The sequence below is a fragment of the Podarcis melisellensis genome (genome assembly GCF_964234715.1).
Source record: "Podarcis melisellensis genome assembly, chromosome: 9".
In the NCBI taxonomy this organism is placed as follows: domain Eukaryota; kingdom Metazoa; phylum Chordata; class Lepidosauria; order Squamata; family Lacertidae; genus Podarcis; species Podarcis melisellensis.
In genome coordinates this window covers 55906277-55920428 of record NC_138541.1, presented here as the reverse complement: position 1 = coordinate 55920428, position 14152 = coordinate 55906277, and the positions used below count along the sequence as shown (strand labels likewise).

The following is a 14152-nucleotide window of genomic DNA, read 5'->3' as shown; positions in this document are numbered from 1 at the left end:
TGTTTTGGGGGCTTACTGGTGGAAATACCACCAGTGGTAGCATGTTCCCTTTTGCTGTGCTTTTGGTAGGCACAGAGAGGATATCTGTGTGATGGACACTGGTTGGAAGGGCATGATGGAGTGATATCTCCACTTGTATCCTAACACTGGATGGAAGAGCATGATGGAGGGATATCTCCACTTGTATCCTAACACTGGTTGGAAGAGCATGATGGAGGGATATCTCCACTTGTATCCTAACACTGGATGGAAGAGCATGATGGAGGGATATCTCCACTTGTATCCTAACACTGGATGGAAGAGCATGATGGAGGGATATCTCCACTTGTATCCTAACACTGGATGGAAGAGCATGATGGAGGGATATCTCCACTTGTATTCTAACACTGGTTGGAAGGGCATGATGGAGGGATATCTTCACTTGTATCCTAACACTGGTTGGAAGGGCATGATGGAGGGATATCTCCACTTGTATCCTAACACTGGTTGGAAAAGCATGATGGAGGGATATCTCCACTTGTATCCTAACACTGGTTGGAAGAGCATGATGGAGGGATATCTCCACTTGTATCCTAACACTGGTTGGAAGGGCATGATGGAGGGATATCTCCACTTGTATCCTAACATCTGCCAGCAGCACAGATTGGGAGTTCGTGATTGCTTAGCTCCTCTTCTTCTTCCTTCAGTGTTTCTGAACACTGCCAAGACATGAAACTCATAAGGCGAAATCACTCTCATCCCTTAACCTACCTCTTAGAATTGCCATGAACTCTTTTGGAAAAAGGTAGTATGCAAATGGATTACATAGATAGGTATTAACTCACCTCCCTTCTTTTATAATTACTTTTTTATAGTACTATTATGGTATAATATCAAGTCACCTTACAAGCTTAGTCTAAACATATCAGGACGCTATCTTTACAGCAGTATTTGTTCATATTCTTCAAACCATAACCATTGTGCCCTTAGTTTCTGGTATGTTTGATATCTTATTACCGCAGTTGATTTTGCCAATTCTATAAACTCTGTTAATTTAATTAACCAATCCTCTTTTGTAGGCATGTGATTTCCTTTCCAGTTCTTTGCAAGGCGTATTCTGGCTGCTGCGATTGCATATAGGAATAGTTTTCTCTTATCTTGTGGTACCTCCTTTCCAACTGTGCTCAGCAAGAATGTCTCGGGTTTTTCCCCTATGGATATTCTGAGCATCTTTTTTTAATTCTTCATGTATGCAGCTCCATTTTTTTTTTACTTTTCTACATCCCCACCATAAGTGCATCACAGCACCCTCAACTTCCCTGCACTTCCAGCAAAGGTTGGATTTGGTCTTATAGATTTTGGCAATCTTCTACGGTGTCATGTGCCATCTATAAATATCTTCATCATGTTCTCTTAACAGGCAGTGAATCTTACGTCAATTTTCAATAGTCTTTCTCACTGGTCTAGTTCTATTGCATGTCTGATACCTTGGGCCCATTTGATCTGTTTTTCTTTTATTTTTTTCATCCTTTAGATCCCATTCTAACAATAGATCACATACTATTTTTTTTGTAACTTCCTAATAATACTTTTTGCAATTTTGATTTTTCTTTTTCAAAGCCTGATTTTTTATCCAAGGTAAAAATGTTATTTAGTTGGTGATATTGGAGCCAGCCCGTGAGATGGTACCTAATTTCTTCAAATGTTTTCAATTTTAGCTGGCCCTGCTCTTGTCTTACTAGTTGGTTATATATTGCCCAATTCCCTGACATATTTATTTTTTTAACTGAAAATGCTTCTAATGGTGACAGCCACCATGCTGTATATGGTTCCAACAAAGGTTGGTTAGTGGTCCACACCTTATATAAAGCGCTTCTAATGTTGTGATTTGTGAAGCCTTTGTGGACCTTTGCCTTGTTGTAACCTAGGTAGGCATGCCACCCAAATCTGTTGCCGAAACTCTCTAAGTCCAGAATGTCAAAATTTTCCAGCAGAATCCAGTCTTTTAACCATATTAAGCACTCGGCTTCGTAATACATTTTAAAATTTGGAAGTGCAAAACCTCCTCTTCCTCTCCTATCTGTTAGAAGTTTATGCCTGATACGAGGTTTCTTTCCTTGTCACAAAAAAATTATTCAAAGCCTTCCTCCATGCCTTGAAACAGTCTTTTCTTGTTATTATTGGAATTATCTGGAAGAGGAAGAGTAGCTTGGGAAGTATATTATTGCTGAAATTCTTCCCCAGAAAGATAATTTCAGTCTTGACCAGATATCCAAGTCTTTTTTAATTTCTTTCCAGATTCTTTGATAATTATCTTCAAACAAATTTAAATTTTTCATTGTAATCTCTAGCCCCCAAATACTTAGCTTTTTTCACTACTTCCAATCCTGTTCTATCCCCCAATTCCTTTTCCCCCCTGATTCCGTAGATTTTTTTACCATGAGTTTTCTTTTTAGTCTGTTGAGTTTAAACCCAGAGACCTTGCCATACTCTGTTATGGTTTCTTGGTCATCTCAGAGCTATCTCTGTGGAGTTTGGGTAGAATCTACCAATCCTGAATATGTACAGTCTGTCTTGCCTTTTCTAGGAACATCTGTGGTTTCTGTATCTTTTGAACATCTCATTCTTATGATGGTTTCATGAAAATGCATTTTTGTGCAAATGTACACTTAAGAAGAAGAGTTAAGGAAGCCACAGACAGCACAAACAATAGCCTAAAGCAAAATCTATTCGAAAGTAATACATGTGAAGCTAGTGTGAAGCTGTCTTATTGTTGGTTTGCTTTTTACCGATATGTGTGTGTGTATTTGGATTGTTTTGTTGGTTTATCCCAGCTGCTTCAAGCATCTGGAGTGCTGCCATCAGCACCTAGTATAATAAAGAAATAAACAATACATAGAATTACAGCAAGGTAGTGAGCTTAGACCACTTTAAGTTCCTGTGACAAATACCTGTTTCTATATCTGCAACTGTTCTAAACACCAGAACTTCCTCCCAGAACTTTTGTTTGATTTCTAGTTAATCCTGCACATTCCCTCTGGCTCATCAGCCAAATAGCTTTGAAGGCTTTTCCTTCTTCACTTCAGTGAAGAAATTATGTGGAATCGAACTGAACTGAAAACAATTTGATTTAATTTCCATTCATCTGTGGGTCTAGTAGTCAGGACCTTGATAGCGCTACACCTATTACGATGACAAACAACTCCTTCTAATAGTATGTAATATAAAGCCACAACCTTTTCTCACCCTCCCCCAAAGTTTCTGTTTCTAGGAAGGACTCAACTCTACCCTGAACTTTTGCTATCTGAAGTCCAGCCAGCATGTAATGAGGCAAGACTCTTGTGAATAATAAGTAAACGTTGATTAATACCCCTTCTATAATTATTGGGTTGTGTTTTTTTTTAACCTATTGCAGCATACAATATCATAGCTGATAAAGTTTTATAGGTTCAAGTCATGAAACTGAAATTAGCTCCTTTATGCTCAAAGGGCCAGATAAAAAGAGATTAGTTTATTCAGATCAGTGCTCTTTCACAATTCCCAGGTGTGTCTGGTTTCGATAGGATACAACTGGGTGATGTGGGTGAAAAGCTTCACAAAATAACCCACCACAATTTGTACGTTGTCACTATTCAAAAATGCTTAGCAAACATTAATCAACAGATTCATTAATAGTGTTTATCTTTATATTTAAGACAATAGCCGACAGTCACAATGTGTGGAATGGATTTGCTTCCTTCGCATAACCTTGAGGGAAGCAATTGTAAATATGGCTTAGATAAGTTTGATTTGTATGGCCCTCTTGGCATACTTACTTGTCTTAATTTGAAATTCTAATGGATACCTTAGTCCTGCCTTAGCTCCAGTAGTGTAAACAGAGATATACTGCGGTGGAAACACAAACGATTAGAATAGTGATGAGGAATGTAAGTGGTGAGAGTGCTGTTGTACTCATGCTCTCCATGTGAGCCTCCAATAGGCATCTGGTTGGCCACTGTAAGAACCAGAGGTGGGACCAATTTGCATGTGGTCCCTGGTATCACCAGCAAAACCAGCTATTTGTATACTGGCAAAAAAGAAAGAAAAAGCTCCCATTCATTCTACAGCAACCTTCAAGCTTAGCTGGGGGCCTGAATTATCAACAGAGCCTAGGGCTTGCCGATTAAACCACTGAGCCTAGGGCTTGCCGATCAGAAGGTCGGCGGTTCGAATCCCCGTGACGGGGTGAGCTCCTGTTGCTCGGTCCCCGCTCCTGCTCACCTAGTAGTTCGAAAGCACGTCAAAGTAAAGTGAGATGAGCGCCGCAACCCCAGAGTCGGTCACAACTGGACCTAATGGTCAGGGGTCCCTTTACCTTTTTATCATCATCAGGAAGGGGGGTATTTCTGCTACGATTCAGTTTTGAGTATGGATAAATGTAGATATGTAAATGGGCATGGTCACACAAGGTTCCTGGTTCCCTTGGATTTGTAATATGAATTTGTACGGCCTTTGGGACTGAGCTTTATGTTATATTCATTTGAAATTTCAACTGGTGCAATAGCCAAGGAAGAGAAAACAAGAGTTACTTTATCCTTGAATAAGGTTGCCTGCTTTTGCTTTTGATGCAAGAGACTAATATCACTACCCTTCTGGAAAGAACTAGTATGCAACCCTAATTATTGGTGCCTGAGTTTGCTCCTTTTCTTCTATACTCAACTTTAGCTGAGAACTCATGAAGAACCCTCCTCTTTTTTGATGACAGTTAGTGTAGGGGAGTCTTGAACTCATCAGCTCCTCATCTCTGCTACAACATTGATATGTCGTAATGTTTAGCTAGTAATATATTGCGATGTTGAAAACCAGATATTGCCCAGGCCTAAACAACAGTGCTATAAATTTGTAATAAATACATATATAAATATCTATTCACACAGCTGCTGTCTCTCTAATAGCAGGCTCATGGGCAGAAATTCAAGTAGCAAAGCTTTACCTCACATGGCGATGCAGCAACAGGAGGGGAAAAAGAACACCTTAGCACACAAAAGCTTTTTTTTTTTTTAAAGCAGACTACATGGTAAATAGGTAAAGGTACCCCTGCCCGTACGGGCCAGTCGTGTCCGACTCTAGGGTTGTGCGCCCATCTCACTTAAAAGGCCGGGGGCCAGCGCTGTCCGGAGACACTTCCGGGTCACGTGGCCAGCGTGACAAAGCTGCATCTGGCGAGCCAGCGCAGCACACGGAAACGCCGTTTACCTTCCCGCCAGTAAGCGGTCCCTATTTATCTACTTGCACCCGGGGGTGCTTTCGAACTGCTAGGTTGGCAGGCACTGGGACCGAGCAACGGGAGCGCACCCCGCTGCGGGGATTCGAACCGCTGACCTTTCGATCGGCAAGTCCTAGGCACTGAGGCTTTTACCCACAGCGCCACCCGCGTCCCTTAGACTACATGGTAGTAATGTATAAATCAGACCGAGTATAGACATATCTTTCTCACAGAAAATAAACAGCAAGTAAGACCAACATAGATCTCAGTGTGAATAAAGCCAACAGAACTGGGCAGTGGAACCGACACATAATCTCACAGACCTAAGTTAGCATTCACAGTACCAATCACAGACATGAAATGGCCCACACTGATTACTGTGTAGATTGTAGCTGATACTCTCTCGCACCCTTTGAGCGGAATAAAAGTTTATTTAGGAGACATTTTGAGCTCAATGGGATGCACTAGGCCTTCCATGATAAACAAAGTTGAAATTCCCAGAAGCGCACGGTGTAGCATTTCCAGGTATTAAACACAAAGCAGTTTTCAATTTTGTTCACGTCTTGCTTCTGTTTGACAATCTCATCCACTCCGTTTGTTGCCAAAGGCTAATGCTCGGCTCCTCACTGACAGTCTCCATCACTCTTGGAGACAGTCGGAGAGAAGGAAAGAAAAACATTTTGTTCTCTACTGGGGTGGTTTTGCTGCTGGTGAAAATAAAAGGGGAGGGGCATGGAAGCACCATCAGTTTTACAGTGTACTGGACTAAGAGTTTGGTGGGGGCAGTAGGCCACATAAGTACTAGGATGCTACTTCTCTGTTGAACAAGGACCTTGGTCCTTGGGGAAGATCCTTAGTTTTGAGACAATGCACTTATAGTTGGTTGGAAAACACCCACACTCCAAAAACACTTGATAAATAAACAGTGCTTTTCCTAGTTAAACCCTAGTTAAATTTGAATTTGGTTGAGGTTCGATGGAAAGTGACGAATGGCATTTCAAAAATGAAGCTTGCTCTAATGATAATACAGTGGTATCTCAGGTTACATATGCTTCAGGCTACATATGCTTCAGGTTACAGACTCCGCTAACCCAGAAATAGTACCCCGGGTTAAGAACTTTGCTTCAGGATGAGAACAGAAATCGTGCTCTGGCGGCACGGCAGCAGCGGGAGGCCCCATTAGCTAAAGTGGTGCTTCAGGTTAAGAACAGTTTCAGGTTAAGAACGGACCTCCAGAACAAATTAAGTACTTAACCCGAGGTACCACTGTAAGGACCTCCTAATTAGACCATGTTAATAACATGATTATATATAGGTGAATTCACTTGGATTCACTTTGGATTTTTTTTTTTTTTGTGGGGAGGGAGAAATAGATTTGACTGCTTTGGACTTAGATATTGTATTAATAGATTCATAGAGCTGACACAAAATGGATTCCTCCAATTCACAACTCCACTCACAGGGCACAAACTATGGACACAGGAGGCTGCTTTCAACTGAGTCAGACCATTGATCCATCCAGCTCATTACTGGCAGTGGCTCTCCAGGGTTCCAGGGAGGACTCTTTCCCAGCCCTGGAGATGCCAAAGATTGAACCTGGGACCTTCTGTATGGAAGCAGATGCCCTACCACTGAGCTACAACCCTTTCTCCTATTTGTGGGAGAGCAATTCCTTAATTTTCATGACCCTGTAGAAAATGATAGAGCTGCTCTGGCAGAACATCCCGAGAGGAAGAAAACTGGCTGCCCAACAGCCCCATAGCTAGCAGCATGCACTGGGTTCAAATTATATGGAGAGTCTACACTTGTTCAACAGGCTTCCCTTTTGCAGACAAGTCCCAATGCATGGACAGTATGTGGACAGGACTGGTAGGGGATGTAGCAGCTAGGGTAGGGGAAGCTCTTTCTCCACATCATCTTAGTCACATGGAGGTAAAGGGACCCCTGACCATTAGGTCCAGTCGTGACTGACTCTGGGGTTGCGGCGCTCATCTCGCTTTATTGGCCGAGGAAGCCGGCGTACAGCTTCCGGGTTATGTGGCCAGCATGACTAAGCCGCTTCTGGTGAACCAGAGCAGCACACGGAAACAGCTTTTACCTTCCCGCCAGAGCGGTACCTATTTATCTACTTGCACTTTGACGTGCTTTCGAACTGCTAGGTTGGCAGGAGCAGGGACCGAGCAACGGGCGCTCACTCCGTTGCGGGGATTCGAACTGCCGACCTTCTGATCGGCAAGTCCTAGGCTCTGTGGTTTAACCCACAGCGCCACCCGCGTCCCACTCGCCACCCGCATCCCACTCACATGGAGGTAATAATGCCCAAATAGGGCTTCTAAAATAACCAGATGCGTTTCTCTGACTATATAGGTATATAGTAAAACTCTGACTATATAGGTATATAGTAAAACTGTATATATAAATTACTTTTTGTCCCAGTTTTTAGCTGGAAGCATTGGATCCAATAGACACAATGAAAAATTGAGATCGTTGAGCTGGGATGATCAGAAAGGCAAGGTGAGCTGGATTTCTGTATGCTCTGCTTGTTTCTTCATGCTCAGTGTACAGTTTATTAAACCTTAAGTGTGTTTACACAAATGCAATATTGTAAATATTTAATTGTCTTTGTAACGGCTCAGTCAGTCAGATTCTTAAAGGTTATGTTGAGAGCTTCTGGAGTCCCAGGGCAGTGTTTATTTTTAGTTTACAATGAGCAGCTTGAAGACTCACCATCTGCTCAAATGAAAAAAAACACCACTTGACAGAGTGGACAATTGAAAAGATGCCTGCAATTCTTAATGAATAACTTGTGGCCCATTGTCACAAATCGGTTATCCTGTCACCATAACTCACTGACTTGGAGTGACTTTGAATGTGATGTTGACAGGCACTTCCTGTTGCTCTGGGCCTCATTTTGGCCAAAATAGACCTTTCAAATCTCCTTCCCCTCTCCAGCACTTAGACATTCAGCATCCCAAAGTGCAGAAAGTGAATTTAAGCTTGGACATGGGGAATTCTTTTCCAGAAAAGACAGGGATGTAGTGGAAAATAAGGCATTGCACATTCTATTATACAATGGAAGATAAGACATATGTAAAAAATTGCAGACACTGCCTAGTACAAAAAAAGAAATTTGGAAGTTACATTGGTGCAGATTGCCTATGGTACAACTTGGAAGCAGAGTGGTCTAACACCCACAAATGCTTGTCATGTGGTGCCTCACTACACTACAAATACTTCAAGTATTTGGCCCCCTAAATGAAGGAGGAGATTTATCGCACTGACACTTCCAGGTTGCCTTATCTGCTGAACAATTGTAGGAATGACGTTGTGAAGGTTGTGGCAAGATTTTTGAGTGATGCCATGAAATTATGTCACCATAGGTCTTAAGAGCTATTTTCATACCTCATAATGTGTGGACAGTTTTATCCAAAAGTATCTCCACTATGTTTTGTTAACTGTGTTGTGTCCATGTATACAATGCACTTTTTCTATGCCAATAAAGGAGATTGATCGATCGATCAATCAATCAATCAATCAATCAATCAGTGGAGGCACCATATCAATGATATGATATGGTGCCTCAAAACCCCAATATAAGAAGAACATAAAGTATAGCAGTTGGTTCTCTTGGTGTTTTCTATGTGGCTATGCCTATTGGTCAAAGCAGGGTAATGTCTATAAAGACATCTCTAATGGCATGTGGCTTGGGGTAATGGCTCAGGTCTCAGGTAGTATTTTTACTCAAAGAAGAAAGCAATGATTAGAAATGAAGTCCATAGAGTTAAGAGTGTATGGAACCCCTTGAGGAAGGTTGCTCACCGTATCCAAACTTCCCCTGAACTTCCTCAAATCTACCTCAAAAGTTTACTTTGATGGAAATTCTACGTTGAATGTAGTTCCAAATCTTCTCAAGTTTGCCAATGCATGGAGAATTTCTTACTCAGCTCCAAATTCCCAAAAGAATATCCAGTGCTCACAAGAGCCACAAGATATTCAAGGCGCTTGTTTAAAAAGAGTTGGGGAGTTCCATATAGGGATATGCAGAATCCCACAATAATTTTTGCTGGTCTTATTGAAGCTCTGCTTATTTCCTTGGAAAATCCTTAGCTATTTTGCCCCAAGTAGTGATCCTGACTCAAATTCACTTTGGAAATTCATTTTAGGTGAAATTGGGGCCCATTTTCCACTAGGGCAATTCTAAATTAAAACATGTTCTAATGATATTGTTCATTAGAGTACTGTCTGCTTGCCTAGTCAGTTGTGTTTCAGTTACACAACTGCAGCCAGTCATATTATTTTTTCAAATGTTTATCTTTGAAATGCCATGGCCACAGCTATGTGGAATTTTGCGTTGACAGTATTTATCCTCCATATGCCTTTGGCTTTTTCATATTGTCATGACAACATGATGAGAATGAGACCTTATGCATTAGTTTGTAGTACGGCAATTCAGATTTTTGTTCTGATGTAAAGAGAGAGAGATGAGAGAAAATTCACTGGTATATAAATCATATGGAATAAAACATGTTTACATTGTTGAATTCAAGCTCCACTACTTTCTTGCTGTAATGTTCTGGGCATAATTTGCACAAAGCATGTGTGTAGCTAAAGGATTTGCTTTAAGCTTGAGGGAGCAGTGATGTCTTCACATTTAGGCTACAGCGGCAAAAGCAATAAAGCATTTCCTTACAAGCTCCAGATCTGCTTGCTTCCAGGAGATGAATGGCTTAGAGGGCTACACAAACAACTGAATTTCCTGGCACCCCTGTTACACCTGAGAAAGCACTGAAACACCTGAGCTTTTCTATTTCACATTGGAAAAACAGATCCGAACATTTGTTATAAAACAAAGAGCAAAAATACGGGAGGCCACCATCCTTTCGGAGGTAGGACCATAAAGAGGCCATTTTTCATTTTTATTAGTGAAGTCGCTGAAGTTTGTAATTATCTGGTTTAGAATGCAGATTGTAAAGCTCAGCAGTACTATGAAAATGAGATCCTGTGTATGTGCAGCCAGTTAGTTCCCAAAGTTAGCTGCTTTGTACAGTGGTACCTCGGGTTACAGATGCTTCAGGTTACAGACGCTTCAGGTTACAGACTCCGCTAACCCAGAAATAGTACCTCGGGTTAAGAACTTTGCTTCAGGATGAGAGCAGAAATTGCGCGGTGGTGACGCGGCAGCAGCAGGAGGCCCCATTAGCTAAGGTTTCAGCTTAAGACCGGACCTCCAGAACGAATTAAGTTCTTAACAGGAGGTACCACTGTAGATGGACATACAAACATTATTTAATAATAAACTCCTTGATCTCACTGAATCTCTGGATTGCTGTGAACCTGCAGGAACTACGGATGCCACCTGCCCATGCACAGAATAGCTTAACTACTAAATCCTTACTCCTGCTGAAATGCTTGTTGATTGCTGCTAACTTCATGAGGAGACCACTTGACCAATCAGCCTTTTTGAGGAATGTTTTCTCTATGGGTAAATTATTTTGAGGTCATGTGACTTTTGTCCCCCCATCCATACCTAACATCCTCTTGTTCCCAGATGTATTTGATTTAGGAATGATTTCTCCATTTAGACCCTATACTTTGCAGTTTCTGGATCCCCCATATTGACCCTTTTGTCCCTGTGCTCCATCACCTCTGGTCCAGATCCTTTGAGGACTTGAATTTCTATACACATAGTCACCTAAAGCCAAGCACAGCCACACTGCCCTGCTTGGTGTCTGCAAGTTAGATGTCAACTGTGCCAGGTTGTGATCTTACCCGTGAATGCCTTTAGTTTCTAGCTTCACAATACAACTGCTGGGAAATTGTATAAGGGTTTAAATATTGTCAATTCCATAAGATACTAATACTGATACTAATAAATAAAAGGACCACATACTGTATATCATTTGATGGATCAGAAAGCATCCACATATGTATCATTTGGTGTATCAGAAACAGTGGACATAAATCATATGTGAATATTGTCTATCTGCACTGCATTACCTTCAACTGGATGGGCAGTGGAATGTGCAACATCAGCCAAATTTTGGTGCAACCAGTGATTGCAAACATTCAAGTTTAATTCCACATTATGATTTTCATTGTCGTAAGCAGCCACAACTATACATAGCAACATTTACTGAACTAATATCTAATTTGCCTTTCATCTGTTGAGTCCTACCATAGCCCATTAAGTAGTCTGGCTATTAATACACTATAATTATTAGGATTCTGCTTCCCAGCTGGGAGATAAATTTGGATAATTACTGGGAGCAGATGCAATGCCACCTGCCTCCCGCTACTGAACTGTGACCCATGTTGTCCAGATGGCATCCCTAATTTAAGACGTCCTCCTGGAGCCTACAACCAGCGGATTGAAGAGGAGGAAAGAATCTGGTCATGGAATCTTACCTCTTAACATTTGCTGCTTCATGTATTCAGCAGGATTTTTAGACTTCCAAGGAGGTGAGGAAAAGCACCTTGCTATCTTGGTGTCCTCTTGGCGGCATAGATGGTCCTCAGGAAGGGATGTGGAGCAGATGGAAATGATATGATGAATTGCATTGACTCTGTGTTAGCATTTCATCTCCAAGTAGAGCAGCCTTTTCCATCCTGCTGGCTTTCTGCTCTTTTAGACTACAACTTCCATCAGCCCCATGCAACATGGCCATGCAGGTTGAGGCTCATGTTGACTGTGGTCCAAAACAGGTGGAAGAAAACACAATGGGAAAGGATACTTCAGACAAATTGATGGAAATATATGCATACTTAACTTCCCATTGAATTCAGTAAAAACAAACCAACGAAAACATAGCAACCAACTATTAAGTAGCTAGAACCCCTCCAATGACCAACAGTGCTTAGTTTGTTGTTACTGCCAACTTACATAGACTATTTATTAAAGTTAGTTATGATATTCTACACTGATAAGGCAAAATGACTGCTGGGCATTTACCGTTTCCTTTAAGAAATGCTTTTGCTTTAAGTAACTAAAGTGAAAATGACTCATCTTAAACCAATTAAGCTCGCAGTCTTTTTGAATTGCCTTAGAATTCAATTTAATAGATCCAATTTAGGCAAAATCCAATTTGAAAGGTTGGTCGGCGAGTGAAACACTGGTCAAAACCTTTGGATTGGCCGAGGAAAGAGACTTTCTAATTTTCATATTGATTCATAGTAATTGACAATCTAATTTTAAAAACAGCAATGTTTGTTCCTTACCTCACAAAGTATATTTAGCAGTAGTGACTGTAAATATGCTTTAAGAAAGCAGAATAATATGTTAAACAGTTTCACTAATTGGATAACAATGATTAATATTCCAATTCAATAAAGTGCGAAACGAACACTTCTCTGTATTAGTTTTCCTCTGCTTACCGAGTGTTGGGTCTTATCATTCAGAAAGCATAAATATAAATGGAAATTATATATTAGGGTGGCACATATTAAATGAACATTTTTCCATATGGTACAAGAAACATAGCTGAACATCAGTTGTACTTCCATATGAGTCCCATCTGAAGTTCATGAGGAGGTGGGACCAGCAGAACCTGTTCTATGGTGGCACCAATAATATTGGAGCCTTTGCGAAAGGAAACACATCACAACAGGCAATGGGTGGCTTCAGATTCTCTCTCTTGTCCTCTTGCCCTTCACCCTATTTAAGTCCACTGTTGGTAGAAAAGTGGGTGGGCAGGACTCCTCATAGTCAGTGGAGAGAGGGAAAATGACTCTCACCAAAGTACAGACACAGGAAATGACGTCATGGCTGGGGAAGGGACAATGGTGAGGAGACAGTGTTGGGCCCCTGGCCGGTGTTCGGCTGTGTTGTCTTCTGCTGCTGTGCCTGTCTCTGAGGACTGGGACTGCAGCAGATGGTGAGGGGGTTTAATCCTTTCCTCCAATTCTATAGTCCCATTGGCGCCTTCTTGTTTGATGGGTAGGTCAGACTATGAGGGGGAAATGTTGTGATATGCTAGAAGGGCCAAGCACTTTTCAAAGGAATCTCCCAGGCTTGCTATTTTGAGTTGGGATTTAGTCACAAATCCAGATCTCCAGGTACCAGTGTTGTGTAGTGGTTAGAGTGTCGGACTAGGACCTGGGAGACCAGGGTTCGAATCCCGATTCAGTCACAAAGCTTGCTAGGTGACCTCAGGCCAGGCACTAAGTTACTTGAGCGTGTGGTGGGATGTCAGTTCCAGGGGTTTCTGGAGGAGATGGTTGATCTAGATCCATTTCAACCTGGTTTTAGGCCTGGTCTCTGCAGTGGCCAGGGCTGCATTTGCACAGTTAAAACTCTTGTGCCCACTGTACCTGTTCCCTGATATGTCTGACACAACCCAGCAAGGATATAATACTTGTTCTTAACTGGGAACAGCTTGTGGGGAGCGGGAAATGAACAATTTATACCGTATTTTATAAAGCGGTGGCAACGCATCAGCAATGCAAGTGTTAACATGCCTGACTTAACAAGGCTCTATTTCCTGACAGTGCAGCATGATTTTTAAAAACACTCCTGAATGAAGATGGTAACATGCCAGTCATTATACAAGTGATAATGGTGACAGAGCGACGGCTGAATGAGATATTTCGTGTGTTTTTTTTAATGGGACAAAACTTTTCTTCGCAGCCGTCTTTCTGCCTCTTTCTCTTTCCTTTTCTTTAGCTGCCTCTCTTCTCCTTTATCCTTTCATTCTTGTTTCAAGAATAGCGAAAGAACAGTGATAAGAAAAAGGTGACAGAGAGATAAATCACACAAAAGACTTTTAAAAAAGCCTGACATATACGAACATGGGAAATGCATTACTTGATAGAGCAATGATGCCTTTAACATGTCTACCCAACCCCATGAGCCCAACACACTTTTGTGAAAGATTTTGCGCTCATTTTGTTTTCCCCAGTGTTTGGGGGCATTTTGGAGAATGGGTAGAAAAT

General features: G+C 41.5%; 1 long non-coding RNA gene across 5 annotated transcripts in view; it reads left to right on the top strand.

Annotated features, from left to right (window-relative positions):
• LOC309377417 overlaps positions 1 to 14152 on the top strand; it is a 204505-nt gene that overhangs the window by 19422 nt on the left and 170931 nt on the right. For 2 of the 5 annotated variants that reach the window (XR_014171540.1, XR_014171541.1), the window contains exon 2: positions 7661 to 7738. The exons of the other annotated variants lie outside the window; for them this stretch is intronic. This is a non-coding gene — a long non-coding RNA (uncharacterized lncRNA). The remainder of the gene's footprint in view (positions 1 to 7660; positions 7739 to 14152) is intronic. 5 annotated transcript variants of the gene reach the window in all.